Raw genomic sequence first — 13,734 nt, 5'->3', positions numbered from 1 at the left:
CCACTGGCATATTCTCAATTTTTACGGCATCATCAAAAAATTATTGGTGTGTGAAGTCCCCTCTGGTCCTGTATTTCCCCTCTCAACACAAGCTGTTTCCCCTCTAGCCGATTTCCTATCAATTCTTCAATTCTTCTATGAATCCAAATCTTCACAAACACTTTCCCTGGTGGCAGTTTGCAAAAGTCAAGACAGACGATATCTGCTGCATTTCCCATCCCTGGGAAACCATCTGTGTCTCAGGAGATTAGCAGATTAGCCTGACACAATCTTTCTTTTAATAGAGCAATGCTTTATTTTATGTCATACCTCCAAGGTTTTTAACCTCACTACCTTAAAACAACTCTAAAATCTCGTGAATTATTGAAGTAAGAGAACCAAGTCCCTGACTGCCCACATCCTGGGGTTTTCTCTTTTTCTTTCCCCTTTAATCTGTGGGTATTACAGATAGTGTTTTAGGGAACTACTGAAAGTCAATCTCTTTCAGTTATATGGTAGTGACATTATACAGAAGAGGAGGAAGCTGAGGACAGAAGAGAAACCAAAGAAACTGGAGCAGGAACAGCAGGAGTGACTTGGCAAAGGTACAGAGATGGGATGTAGCAATATACAAAAATATGTTAGCCTAGAAGCTGATTGATAGCTGTTTGGATGGTGATACCACCAGGATGTAAGAGAGGAGGAGATGGGAACACAAAAAGAAGCCAAATATGGTTCCCAGGAGGCTAAAACGTGGAACTGGAGAGGGACAAGTGAGAAGGGAGGGGAAAACCCTCAGTCACACGCAACAGAGCTAAGAGGATAGGTAGTGCCTGCAACAAGAGTAGGGCATCAATGCCAGGGGAATGCCTGGCAGAACAACTTTGGAGGCTGGCAACACACTGTGAGAGCCTTCCCAAGGGTTAATGGTCTATCCTTTTGGATCAGAAGAACCTGGGTGGTTTTTTTTCTGATGACACCTCTAAAAACTATACACTCCATAACGTACTCAGCACTGACAACACTGAAGTTGAGACTGTCAGATTAAGTCTGATACACTTTATATAACATATACACATCACTATTAGTCAGTTGAAAGATTGAGAGATATGGCATTCATGTGCACAGATAATAGGTATTGCTGAGCTACCATCATGAGCTCAAAATATTTTCATAAAAGCCAATCCAAAAATCACATATATTAGTTAAATTTAAAGATTATGGGCTTTTGTTCTTCAGAAAGCATTCACATCCCTACCTATCACGAAAATAGGTTCTCATCATTTTGAAGAACTATGGGAAGAATAAGTTGTTATTAAATTTTTATGGTACTGTAAGTTGATTAACTGGGAACTAGGAAAGGTCTAGAGCTAGCAAAGTGATAGTTCTTTGTTCTTATTCAAGGGACAAGAGCTTTAACCACATAAACAAGCAATTTATTTAAAACTTATTTTCCTTAATAGATATTCATTTGAGGATTTCTGCAGCTTTTTTCCCCCAGAGTGTTAGATGGGTCTTTTCAGAGCAACAGCTGCAGCAAACCTAGTTAAAATAAAAAGCAGTCGGCACACAGATCCATACGTATGCTTTGCAAGAAACAGGCAGCATATCCAGATTTATGTGTGTGCCAGTCCCCTAGGATGTCGTAATTGTGTTTGTTCTTTTAATAACTTTAGGCTCCAGTGATCAGAATAAGACATCCTATGCTGAAGCTAATGCTTCATCCTTAGTTTACCTCACTATCCTGAATTATATAGTAAGCAGACTTAAATAAATGCAGGAGTCTGGCTCCCTCCTTACACCAGATTCCAGCCACGCACATAATAGGTTGCCTGATTTAATTCTGGGTCTCTCTGTTCAAATCTTACTTTCTTTTTACAAAATATTTGGCCATTTCTTTTTATGCAGATTTTTGAGCCCGCCTTCCAGCATTCAGTGAATTGCAGCCTCCCTGATACGAACAACACATCAAGCTTCCTGACTTGCAGGAGCAGTTGGATTATTCAAACAATTTTGTTCTTCCTAATTATTATACCTACACTTTACATTCACAGCCTCTTTCTATAAATGTATCTCAAATAACCGAGTTAGTTAAGCAGCTTATTAATTACACACGGCCTTCCAGTAGCTTTTGTGACTACAGCATGCCAGTCCTAATCTTATGATTAGAAATGATTTTTTAACTCCTATAACCAGACTACAGATTACCTTATAATGAAGACAGGCGTACATATTACCAGTTTACATGAGGGGCACTGAAACAAAGAGAGGTCATAAATAGCACGGGCTAATGGAATAGTGGTGAGTAGAAAGCCAAACCCCAGGCAGCCAGTACCTAGTCCAATGTGTCATACTACATAATGACTAAAACTGAGCTGAACACGTCTAAATATACTCCCACTTTCTGTTTCTGACCACCTTAGAAAGATTTTTTTTTCATAATCTGACCGTCTTGAACCTTGTTTGAGACCAGAGATGAACTGCTTTAGGAATGTCAGAAATTACAGAATCATAAAATGCTTTGGGTTGGAAGGAATTTTAAAGACAACCTAGCTCCAATCCCCCTGCCATCAGCAGGGACACCTTCCACTAGCCCAGGTTGCTCAAAGCCCCATCCAACCTGGCCTTGAACACTTCTATGGGCACTTAATGGGCATCCATGACTTCTTGGGCAACTTGTGCCAGTGCCTTACCACCCAACTCAGGCCTTGCTGGATTAGGCAAGACTAATTGTCTTTGTTACACACGAGATGCAAGGGTACTTTTGGCCCCAAATAACTCAAAAACAGTTTCAGAATAAAACTCCAAGCTTGGTTGTTGATAATTTTGATAATGCTGGTGGAAAAAGAATAATCCCTGCATCAGTTCCCTGACCACCACACTTTGTCACCCCTTTGCTCTTCACCATTACCAATCTTACTGTCCTCCTGAGAATAACAATGACCCTTTGTTTCCATACCTCCTCTATCCTCACCCAGCTTTCTTTTGTGGCTTTCTTGGGTGCCACTTTTCAAAAACCTCTCTTAAAATAATTTCCTTTCTCGTTCTGACTGATGGGAGTCACCCAACATGATTTGACATCTAGTGTCTGGTGCCAAAACTGCCTTTCTAGAACTGCCTTGAATCCCATGTCTCTGTGTTATTCCCAGTAATGTCTCTGCTCTCATTTTATCTCTGCCAGGACCCCGAGGGCATTGACAGGCCCTAATGGCACTGACTGGCTCCACCTGGAAATCCTCACACACTCTCTGCCCATGGCCCCAGAGCTCCAGGTAGCTCAGCCCCAGGCTCCCAGACATTGTCTGGGCTATGCTATAGGTGTGCCTGTCTCCAGGCCCATCTTCTGGATGGACCCTGGACCCATGTTTTAGCTCTGTCTCCTCCTGCTCTGATTGGGCTCATTCTCTGGCTGTTTCTGGGGCTATTGATGGACCCCATGACCAACTCTAGCTCTGCTAAGACCCTCTGGGGCTGTGCTCTGGTTGGTGAGAGCACAGCCTCAGTTCTCTTCACTGCTCTCCTTTCCTTTCTTTGTGAAGTAGAAGCCCCTCAGCCTGTTCTTCCTCACCATATGTTCCATTCTCCATTCTTTCTGTGCCCTAATTTTCTTCTACATTCTCCCCAGGATGTACTTTTGGTTGCTTAGTTTTTTCTCAAGCTTGAATTTATTTTTTTATGACATCTCCCTCTTCCCCCATTTTTCCCCATTCATGTCCAGCTGTCTTTTAAACCCCATCTCAAAACCCCACTTATTTAAATTATCCTTTGCCAGGGCCAGCTGCTTTCCACTTTGAGGGCTGTTCTCCATGAGGTCTTTGAGTTTAGGCTGTTAAAATCCACAGACAAGTAAGCATCTTGCCACACTTGGTGGTCTCTGACATAGTTCACCATAACCTTGGCCTGAAAAATGTTACTATTCTACTTAATTTTTTTTATTCCTGGAAAAAAACCCTTTCTTCACTTGTGATTAATTTTCTGTGAATGTGTCACTGTACTTTAAAACAGGGAGACTGCCATTGATCTGATCTGGCTTATTGTTAAGAAATACTTGTTCCTGGCATGAAAAGCAGGACCTCTGCTCCTGATTTCTGACTCAAGCCACTTCGTAGCCCACATGCTGCTCACCAAAGACATATCAATCATCACACACCAGGTGGGAGTGACCTCCAGAGGTAGTTATGAGTTCCTACACTGAGATACTGCTACATGGTTTGACCTAAAGATCTCTCCCACTCGCAAAGCAGGCCTGTCCTTCAGGCATTTAGACCTACTGCTCTCATGAAATGCATCATCTTGTGCCAGATCAGCACAAGGAGTTGCAGCGACCAGGTCTCATCACTGGATCCTGCGGGTGTCTTGTGGGTCCTTCCAGTCCCAGCCCTGCTCCAACTGCCTGTGCCAGCACTGCAGCCTCACTCCAGCACTGACCCTCATCCAGCAGTGAGACTGGTTGCTGCAACTGTGATGGTGGTTGTAGTCCTGATCCACTGAGGTGGTGATAGAAGTACCATGGAGTGAAGGGAGGAGACCCTCAACCTACTGAGTGAAGTCTGAGTGTGGTCTTTTAGTGGGCTCAGGGTAGGTGGGAACACCTCTGATACCTCCCCTGGGATGGGGAGTTCTTCACTAGATGGTTATTACTGGATCGGGGGACATTTCAAGAGTCTTTGACACCTTCTAAGCACAGGTGGATCCATTATGGCCATCAGCAGAGATGAATATCTTCAGGCCATGTGTGTGAACTGACCTGACGTTTCCCCGAGTGGAGTTATCACAGATGAGTCATTTGTGCAAGGATAAAGAAACGATACCCAACCCTCGTAGGGCAGGTGTACACGATCTCTGAGTTAGCAGCCTTCCAGTCTTTGCACACTGGTGGATACATTCTTCTCCTAGGAGAACCACCCTTATCTTAAGTCCCTCCCCACAGTCTAAATTAGTAGGCATATCTGGAGAAAAGAAAAAAGAAAAAAGCAGATACCAGAGTCTTTGTGTAACCCGGAACAGACTGCTATGTTTGTGGGCAGCTTTCAGGACCAGAGTGTGAAAGGGGGTGAGGCAGAACACGAAGAGCGAGGAGCACAGCTTTCAACCTGAAGTCTCGCAAAGATTTATGCTCATGAGCTACAGAAAATGAATGAACTGGGCAGCACAAGCTCCCTGTGTACAAATGGGAATGGCACTACTCAAAACCAGTTGCTTTGGCAACTGGGGGAGATGTCAGTCCTGCCTCTTAGGCTGACAGAGCCTTGTTTGAGCTGGTGTTTGTACCACCAAGCTTACCTAGGGAGCGTGTGGCAGCTGAGCTCTGGCATCAGACTGTGCATGCACTTCATCCGTGAGATGAAATGCATTAGCTTTAACTTCTTGCATCCAGACAATTTGCCAGATGGATTCCTAACAAACAGCAGAACTGAACTGCTGAATTATTTTATATATGCTTGGAAAGCCTGGGAGAGGAATAAACACAAAATAAGTAACTAATGGGAATTGAGTGATGCATTTTTGAGTGCAACAGACTGCATCACTATTTCAAAAAACCTCTGTGCGTTACAATTCTATTTTTTTAAAAAAGTCAAAAGTCAAAGTAGTTTCCCATGCTAAGTGAGATAATGGGCCGAATTTTCACACAGTAAAAATCATGTCCTGTTCCTCTCTGAGCATACTGTTCAATAGCAATGGTGTATGAATGTATTAAATTAATGCTTACATGGTGCTGCAAATCCTTCAGCTATGCCTGCAAGAAATTCCCTTTTCCCTTTTCACTATGAATCTACATTCCTGCTCCTGTACAACAGCTGCATTTATTGTTGTTATTATTATTATTGTTTCTTTTGGTTTGGGCTTTCAATCTTACGAGTACGCTTTTTTCCAGCCTTTTTTTTAAAAAAAAAGCCAAATGAAGTTAACGCAGCCACCAGAGGGAGCCTCTAATGTCTTTCTAGAGAAGAAAAAGCTATTGACAGTGACAGAGAAATTAATGAAAATAATTATAGTTGAGAAATTGCATTCCAAGAAGCAGTGACTTTGCCTTAAGACCAAATTCTATTTCAGTATAAGGTTTTGTGAAAAGATGTAATTTATGGCATAACTGCCTCCTTTCAATATGGAAAGCATGCAGAGGAAGGACAAAAATCTGACTGGGGTGAGAACAATTTTGATTAACTGTTGCTTAATCTAAAAATGCAGCAACTCTTCAGCTCCAGTGAGTAGCTAGAAGCAATTCAGGCTACTCAAGAGCATGCCTTTTGCAACCAGATATTAATATATAAATACACGAGGGTAGCAGTATGAAATTTTCACTATCTAGACATAAACTTTTTAATGGAGTTTGCAAAAGGAAACACACAGCTTCTTTCCTATGTGTGATGTCTGTGTGAACACAGGTTTTATATGTGTCACGGCTGCCTTGCCAAGAAGAGGCATGAAACCTGAGTTCTCCAGAAATGACAGCAGAGCTTTCTCAGACCTCTCAACATCTTGCATAACCCTATCATGTTCCCTAGACAGCTGACCTTATAAATGTCATTAAAAATATGAAATATTAAAAATACACGTCTGCAGAGTAGCATCTGCACTTTATATCCCATTCCTGCCGTGGCTCTTCAGAAGAAATCTGCCTTAAAGCATATATTGCTTAGAGGATATAAAAAAGGATACAGTATGTTTGTAACTAGTATCTCCAACAGTACATTTAGTGAAATATTCATCACTTGTTCTAGTCCCTGAACTACTTCTGAATTGCTTATGTCATTTCTGAGAAGATACTTGCCATATAAAGACTTTATATGTTGTTATTCTTAACTATCATCCTTCTAACCAAGAAATTTTGCCAGAGGGGCTTTACTTCACAATTGCAAGAACTTATGTTTTAGTTTACTTAGTCTGGAACTGGGATGCTTCCCTTTCTCTTCCTACTAATGAAGGAAAATATTGCCAAGCAAATACCAGACTGACTGCTAGATGATGTATGGTACTCAACATACTCTCTCAAGATGCTTCTCTTGCATGCTAGGGGATTCAGTTCTGGATTTTTTTTCCCCCATAACTTAAGCAAATATGCTACTGGAACCTACACCAGTAACATTGATCAATTGAACCTATCTTTCTTTAACATATGTGAAATAACTCTGTACAGGCAACTCATGAAGTAACACACTGGGTACAATTAGGTATTTTAAAATCTGGTTCTAACATTTCCTGAAATCCAAAGCTATGAAGCCAGAGATAAAACAAGAATGGAAAACTTCAGTTAAATGTTTCTGTATAAAGTTATAAAAACAAGTATTCCTACCGAAGCAGCTTTAGCTACGGGGATCACTGCCAACTCCACCTTCCCCAACACAGCACAACCCCTCTTGACTACACAGCTGCTCATCACACCTAATATAATCACAGTTATATAACCAGCTCTAGCACAAGGCACTTGATATAAATGTTGATGTCATGGTGATTTTTAAAAACAACATTTCTATTAGCATTCTGTCTTCAGCTTTCCCAGCTGGCTGACTGCAGACCATTTCCCAAGATGTTCCAGTTCCTCCCTGCAGAGCTTTCTCATGTATCTTAATAATAATTCATAACATTTCTATTGCACCTTTTACTTTGACTCCCACTGACATATTCAGCTGTGACTTTCAGAGCAGCAGTAATACTGTTGTAGCTGCGATTGCCTTCAGGATACACCAAGGAAACATTTGTAGAGAAAAGAAATATATTTTACTACACCAATTAAGATAATTATAAAAAACAGACCATCTTGAAGTCACACAAGGCCTTCCTCACAAAGTCTGCTGTATTGTCTCTACTACAGTTATGAACTAGAAAATGCCTGCTTAATGGTGTGCTGGCTGGAAGATGGAATTCACTGGGAATATGACTTAAGCCAGTTACAAGAGTTAAAAGGTTGCAAAGGTTTCATGTTTAGAACCGGAGGCAAAACCTAATCAAACTAGAAACATATTTTCAAAAGCACTTTTCCTCTCCCTCTCATCATTACTCTCTTCACTGACCTCTTTCACCTTTTCATACACATGTGAATCAGCGAGTAACCATTTACATTTTATGCGGAAAATTAAGAGACCAAGAAATGCATGTCAGAACAAAGAAAAGAATATAGATCAATCTAATGCAAAAGCAATCAAAAAGAAAATGAGATAAAATCTCATTTTGCAGATCTGTTCCTAGCATTCCCCCTCTTCTCCCCCCCCCCCCCAGTTTCAGGAACAAGTACAGCAAGCAATCACATGCCGACATGAATTAGCCTACCTCTAGCAGCATACACAGAAGGCCAAAATACAGAAGGCCAAAACATCACTGAATATAGTCTAAAAAGCATTAAAAGGATTTTCCTTCTGGAATGGCGGTAAAGCGCCATGAAGTGAAATAACAGTGCACGTAGTAGAGGGTGTTGCAAATTTCTCCCATCATCCCAGCAGCACTGTCTGGTCCCAAATAGCTAAATTCAACAAACAAGTACAGTTCAGCTTCCACAATCTCATCCAAAACGGGCACCTCTGATGAGAGTGTGAAAGGTCATGAGGAGACCATATGTGATGCAGACATCTGAGCAATAGGAAAATCCATTTTACATTTGTGAGGCCATTTAATATCTGTTTAAATGGCAGGAATCTTTTGTCACTGTTGAACTAAGGTCACTGAATCAGGAGCTTAAAATATAGCTTTCTTTATCCCTCTGTCCAGATTCAAGGTTTCAAGGCCATCATGGGTTTTATGTAAGCAACTGTGAGATGCTGCCAACAGAGCAGTCATTTTATTGTTACACGACGAAAACGTATCCACACGTTCAGAACCAGATATGGGAAGAAATGTCTCAAAATGCACGTATGTCTATGAAATCAATCACTTTGCATCTTCTTAAAAACTTCAGTTCGTTTATGTGTGGCATATGCTTGCCATCTTTGAGAGACCTTGGACCCTATCTGTGTAATGGAGGATTACATCTAGAACTGATTGTTAAACAACACCTATCTGTAATAGCCAGCATATTCCAATAAAAGCCAGTTCATTTGACCTTCTGCATCTTGTTTTAACCAAGCTGGGAACACTCCTGCTATGCCATCTGTTCCCATCACGAAAGCAGCAAGACAAGGACACTGAAGAATACGAGCTGTGCCTTAGCAGTTTGGTCCTACTTGCGCCAAGGCAGCATACGGTCATGTTGTGTGTTCATCAAGACACCAATGCAACAAACTTCCTAATTTCAGCTGAGTATGGTAGCCAGACTACATTAAAAACAACCATGTCAGTCATAATAGCAATAACAACGATGGTAACAGTAAGAGCAAACCACAGAAGTGCTACCATGTCTAATGTCTTTATAGTTGTTTTTTTATTTGCTGTCATTCCCTTTACTTACATTGCACTTTAGATCTTTAACTCTGTATTGAAAGGGTTGTTAAATTGTTTCCCTTAATCAAGTACTACATCCATGCTGGACTAAGGCTAGAAGGGATAGGAAAGAAAGGGGAGGAAGGGTAGATTGTATGTGGCCAAAATTAAATATTTCTTAGGCCATATTTCCAGGCTGCAATCACTTAGACTCTTGAACATGAGCAAAAATTGTCCACATGTGTGGACACATGTGTGGACAAATCTTGTTGGATACACTTAAATTTTCAAACAGCAGGACTCAGATCTCCATCTGCTTCTTTATGTTATGTATACACCTCAGCCTTGCACCTAACTTGACGTAAGTCCACATACTTTGGACATGACCTGTGCGATCACATTCAGTCATTCCATCACTACACAATGTCCGTATAATAGACTGTGTGTCACACACTTCCCGTGTCCTTGACAGGGCTGATAGGCAGCTCTGACTGGGAGGTTTCTTCTGATGTGTATATTTGTGGTCTATCACAGAATAACAGGACTGTTGACATTGGAAGGGACCTTCTGATCTAGTCCAATGCCTCAGCTCAAACAGCAACAGCTAGAGCAGGCTGCCCAGGACCGTGTCCAATCGGGTTTTGAATATCTCCACACATGGAGACTCCACCACCTCTTTGGGCAACCAATGCTTGGTCACCCTCACAGTGAAAAACTGTTTCTTGATGTTCAGAGGAAACCTCCTGTGTTTCAGTTTGTGCCCATTACCTCTTGTGCTGCCACTGGGCACCCCTGAAAGTCTGGCTCTGTCTTCTTTCCTCTCCATTCAGGTTATTTTTATACATCAATAAGACCTTCCCTGAGCCTTCTCTCCCCCAGGCTGAACAGTCTCAGTAATCTCAGCCTCTCCTCATATGAAATGTGCCCCAATGTCTCTCTCTTCCTAATGCAGTCCAGGATGCTGTTGGTTGCCTTGGCTGCAAGGGCTCACTGCTGGCTCATGGTCAAGCTTGTTGTCCATCAGAACCCAAGCTCCCTCACCGCAGAGCTGCTTTCCATCTGGTCAGCCCCAGATTGACTAATAGGATTTATAAGTATCTGAAAATGAAGTCCCCTTTAAAATGCGTGCCTGCATAACATAACACCAGACTTGGATGTAGATTCACAAATAGAAAAAAAAAAAAAAGAAAAAATACTTTAGACTAGACCAGACAGTGGAATTTGTTACAGCTGACTGTGAAGTGTTGATGAGTCAAACATGAGACCTAAAGTGGAGTGCTCATCTTCCAGCTACCCTGACTTAAAACATTCCTCTCAGACATCCACATAGGACCAGAACAGACAGCTAGTCTTCTGCTTTGAAAACATCTGCCTGGTGTAGTTTGATAAGATTCAGTTCTGTCTTGTACAATGAGAAAAGATAAATACCAGCAAACACCACGAGGTTTTATGCCTCCTATGAAACACAACCAATCTTCCACTGTTAAAGGCTTCTTCCATGGCTGGAAGTCACAGCCAAAGCACGCTACACCTTTCTCATCTTCTGGCTCAACTACTCTTTCACACTAAACATAGAGACAGACAAGGAAGCTACAGAGTTTATAACCCAGGGAAAGAGCAACACATTCCCAATGATCCAGTATGACAGGTTTGTTTCAGGAGCCAAAATCAAATTGATCTTCCAAATCAAGAAGTGTGAAGGCTCCACCCTCTCCCACAACTACCCCTTTACGGCCCCAGCAGCTGCAGTCCCTCAGTGTTCCCAGGACCAAGATGCCAAAGACAAGACCTGCACCTACAACAAAGGGTTTCAGAATTCCACCTCTTCTGCTGAGATATCATGAATGGAATATGATTGTGATCTCAAAACTTACTATTACCATAATGAAACAAAAGGTTCATGTCACAATCTAGTATTTTCTATAGGAATTTTCTCAATAAGATAAAATGGGAAAAGCATCGGTAAAAAATTCAGCTGTGTTGCACTCTTGATTAATGCACTGCAGAGGAAAGGGGGAATACATATGGTCAGTGATTGCTTTCCTGACCTTTCTTTTCACAGAAAGTTGTAGCATTGGACATCTTTACAGATTAGAGAGATGCACAAGAGCAAACTGAGGTTAAAAATGTGAAAGTCAAAGTGCACGGTTCACATTATTTCTGCAGTTCTCTCTCAATGCAAAATTCTACTGAATATCAGTCAGATTAATTCTTTTGTTGGAAAATGAATGCAGGATTGATTACCAATGGCCTCATTGCATCTCAAAGGACTGTACCTAGTATAAGGAGAGACAGTAAGCTACAAGTGATCACATCCTCCTTCCAGGAGATTTAGAAGATGGTGATTTAGAAAGGGTTAATCTTCAAGAAGCACTCAAAACAAAGAATATATTGAGTCTTCAGTTTTGAGGATGATTGTAAAGAAAAATGTGCTTTATTTAACATATTTCACAATTTAAATCTTTAATCTCATCAACTCCAGACCTGTTAAACAAGGCAGAACTTTCCAGATTCAGAAAGAGAACAACCAGTAACCACATGTGAATGATTGCTTATAAAACTAAAATGTTGTATAAAACATATACAAGGCATTAGGAAAACTGAGGTGGGAAACCAGCTTCACTAATTTCTTCAGCCTACACAAGGACATGCCCAAAGGATGAAACTATAATCTTCTAGATGTTATATCTATTCTGTACCATTACAATTTCTAAACAGTCAGATCTTTTGCCTAAGGAGTCTTTCCACTTGGCACAGCTAACACATCACTGAAAAAACCCATATATTAATTTCAAAACAGAATATAAACACAATTTGGTAACAATTACTTCAGCTATTTATTCCTCCAGATTTCAAATATAAAGCCACAGCTTTCCACCCTTGAAACACACTCTTCTTGCAGGCAGGATATGGGAGGGATTCTCACCACTGTGTCCCAGTGAACTGAAGTGCACAGGGACATCTCAGCTGCTCCTGCATGACAAGTGCAAAATGCAGTGGGTCAGCCCATTTGAGGTAGACTATGGAACAGGCACTCCTTTACTTCCAACAGCAGCTTTTCGATGTGGTCACACAAACTTCAGAACAGGACAAATCAAACACTGTGGCTACTGATCCTAAGGGTACCTGTAGGCACAAACAGTCCCTGAAGAACTCACATGGCAAGGCCAGAGCAGGGACAATATCTGTGAGCAAGAGAGGTGACCATTTCAGAATGGTAGAAGTGCACATACAGAAGACATACCCACGTAGGTTTTGAATAAGGGAGAGGTGTTCATCCTGAACAATCAGTCTTAGGAACTGTCACCTGCACTAGTGGAGTGGATAGAAGATCCATGCTTAAATAAATACGACTTGTTTGATTTAAGAAATCACTGCCTCCAGCAAACACTTGAGTATATATTTACACGAAGAACCTGAGAATGAGTAGGTAGAATACAATATTCTGCTCCATTACAGAAGTATATTGCATAAAAATCTCACAAACCCAAGCCTGGAGCAACGTCAAGATTATTCCACTGCCTATTAAAAACCTGCAATTTTACTGTTAAACTTGATGTTTGGAGCAAGATTCAATAATGGTCTAAGAAGAGGTGAATCCACTGATATGACACAGTCATCTGTGGTACCAAGGGATACATGACCTCACCCAGAGTGTGGCAGAGGTTCTCAGTTCTGAGTCAGGTACCGGACTCAAAAACAGAAGGACAAAATTAAGAGCCACTGCTGTTAAAAGAGCAAGACAATATAGGCACTGCCCTTGTTTAGCAAGCACCCAAGTCTGTGAGCAGTTCTGCAGACAAAGTAAGCAGAGCTGAACAGCGCAGCTGAAGATGAGTCCTCTCAAGGGCTTGGCTAAGGGGATCAGACTGTAGCTCTGATGTGTAGTTCTAATGCTTAAAATGTATCCATTTAGAAAACGTTTCAGCTTAGTTCATTCAACTTGTAGCATATACAGCATTATCTATTGACAAATAACCTTGTAAAGTCTAGGAATAGGAGAACATTTACTAAAAAACTGTCAGATTTAATAGTTTCCTGGTTGTAGCTGACTCATTATGTGACTTGAAACTTTATATTTAAATCTAGTGTGTGTGCACAGTATGTCTCTTGGTATTTGCTTTGTTTTTTTAAAATATTTTGTTAAGTGAAAAATGTTCTGCTGTACAAAGCAAAGATGCTGAACACAGTCAGTCTTAAAATACATACTAACTTTTCAACTGTTATATTGCATAAATAAGTATTTAGAGTCTGATTAAAAGCAGATTATTTATATAACAGTTCATAATAAATCCTGTACCAACAGTACCATTTTCATGCAAATTTGTACTGAATGGCTAATTTCAAAATATACTCCTTTTGTCTAATACACTTATACAAGGGTAAAACAGTTCAGAAAGCAAA

This window comes from Manacus vitellinus, unplaced genomic scaffold (genome assembly GCF_001715985.3).
Source record: "Manacus vitellinus isolate BGI_N305 unplaced genomic scaffold, ASM171598v3 scaffold_8_pilon, whole genome shotgun sequence".
NCBI classification, from domain to species: domain Eukaryota; kingdom Metazoa; phylum Chordata; class Aves; order Passeriformes; family Pipridae; genus Manacus; species Manacus vitellinus.
The sequence above is the reverse complement of the archived record's forward strand: the minus strand, read 5'-3'. Positions refer to the sequence as shown.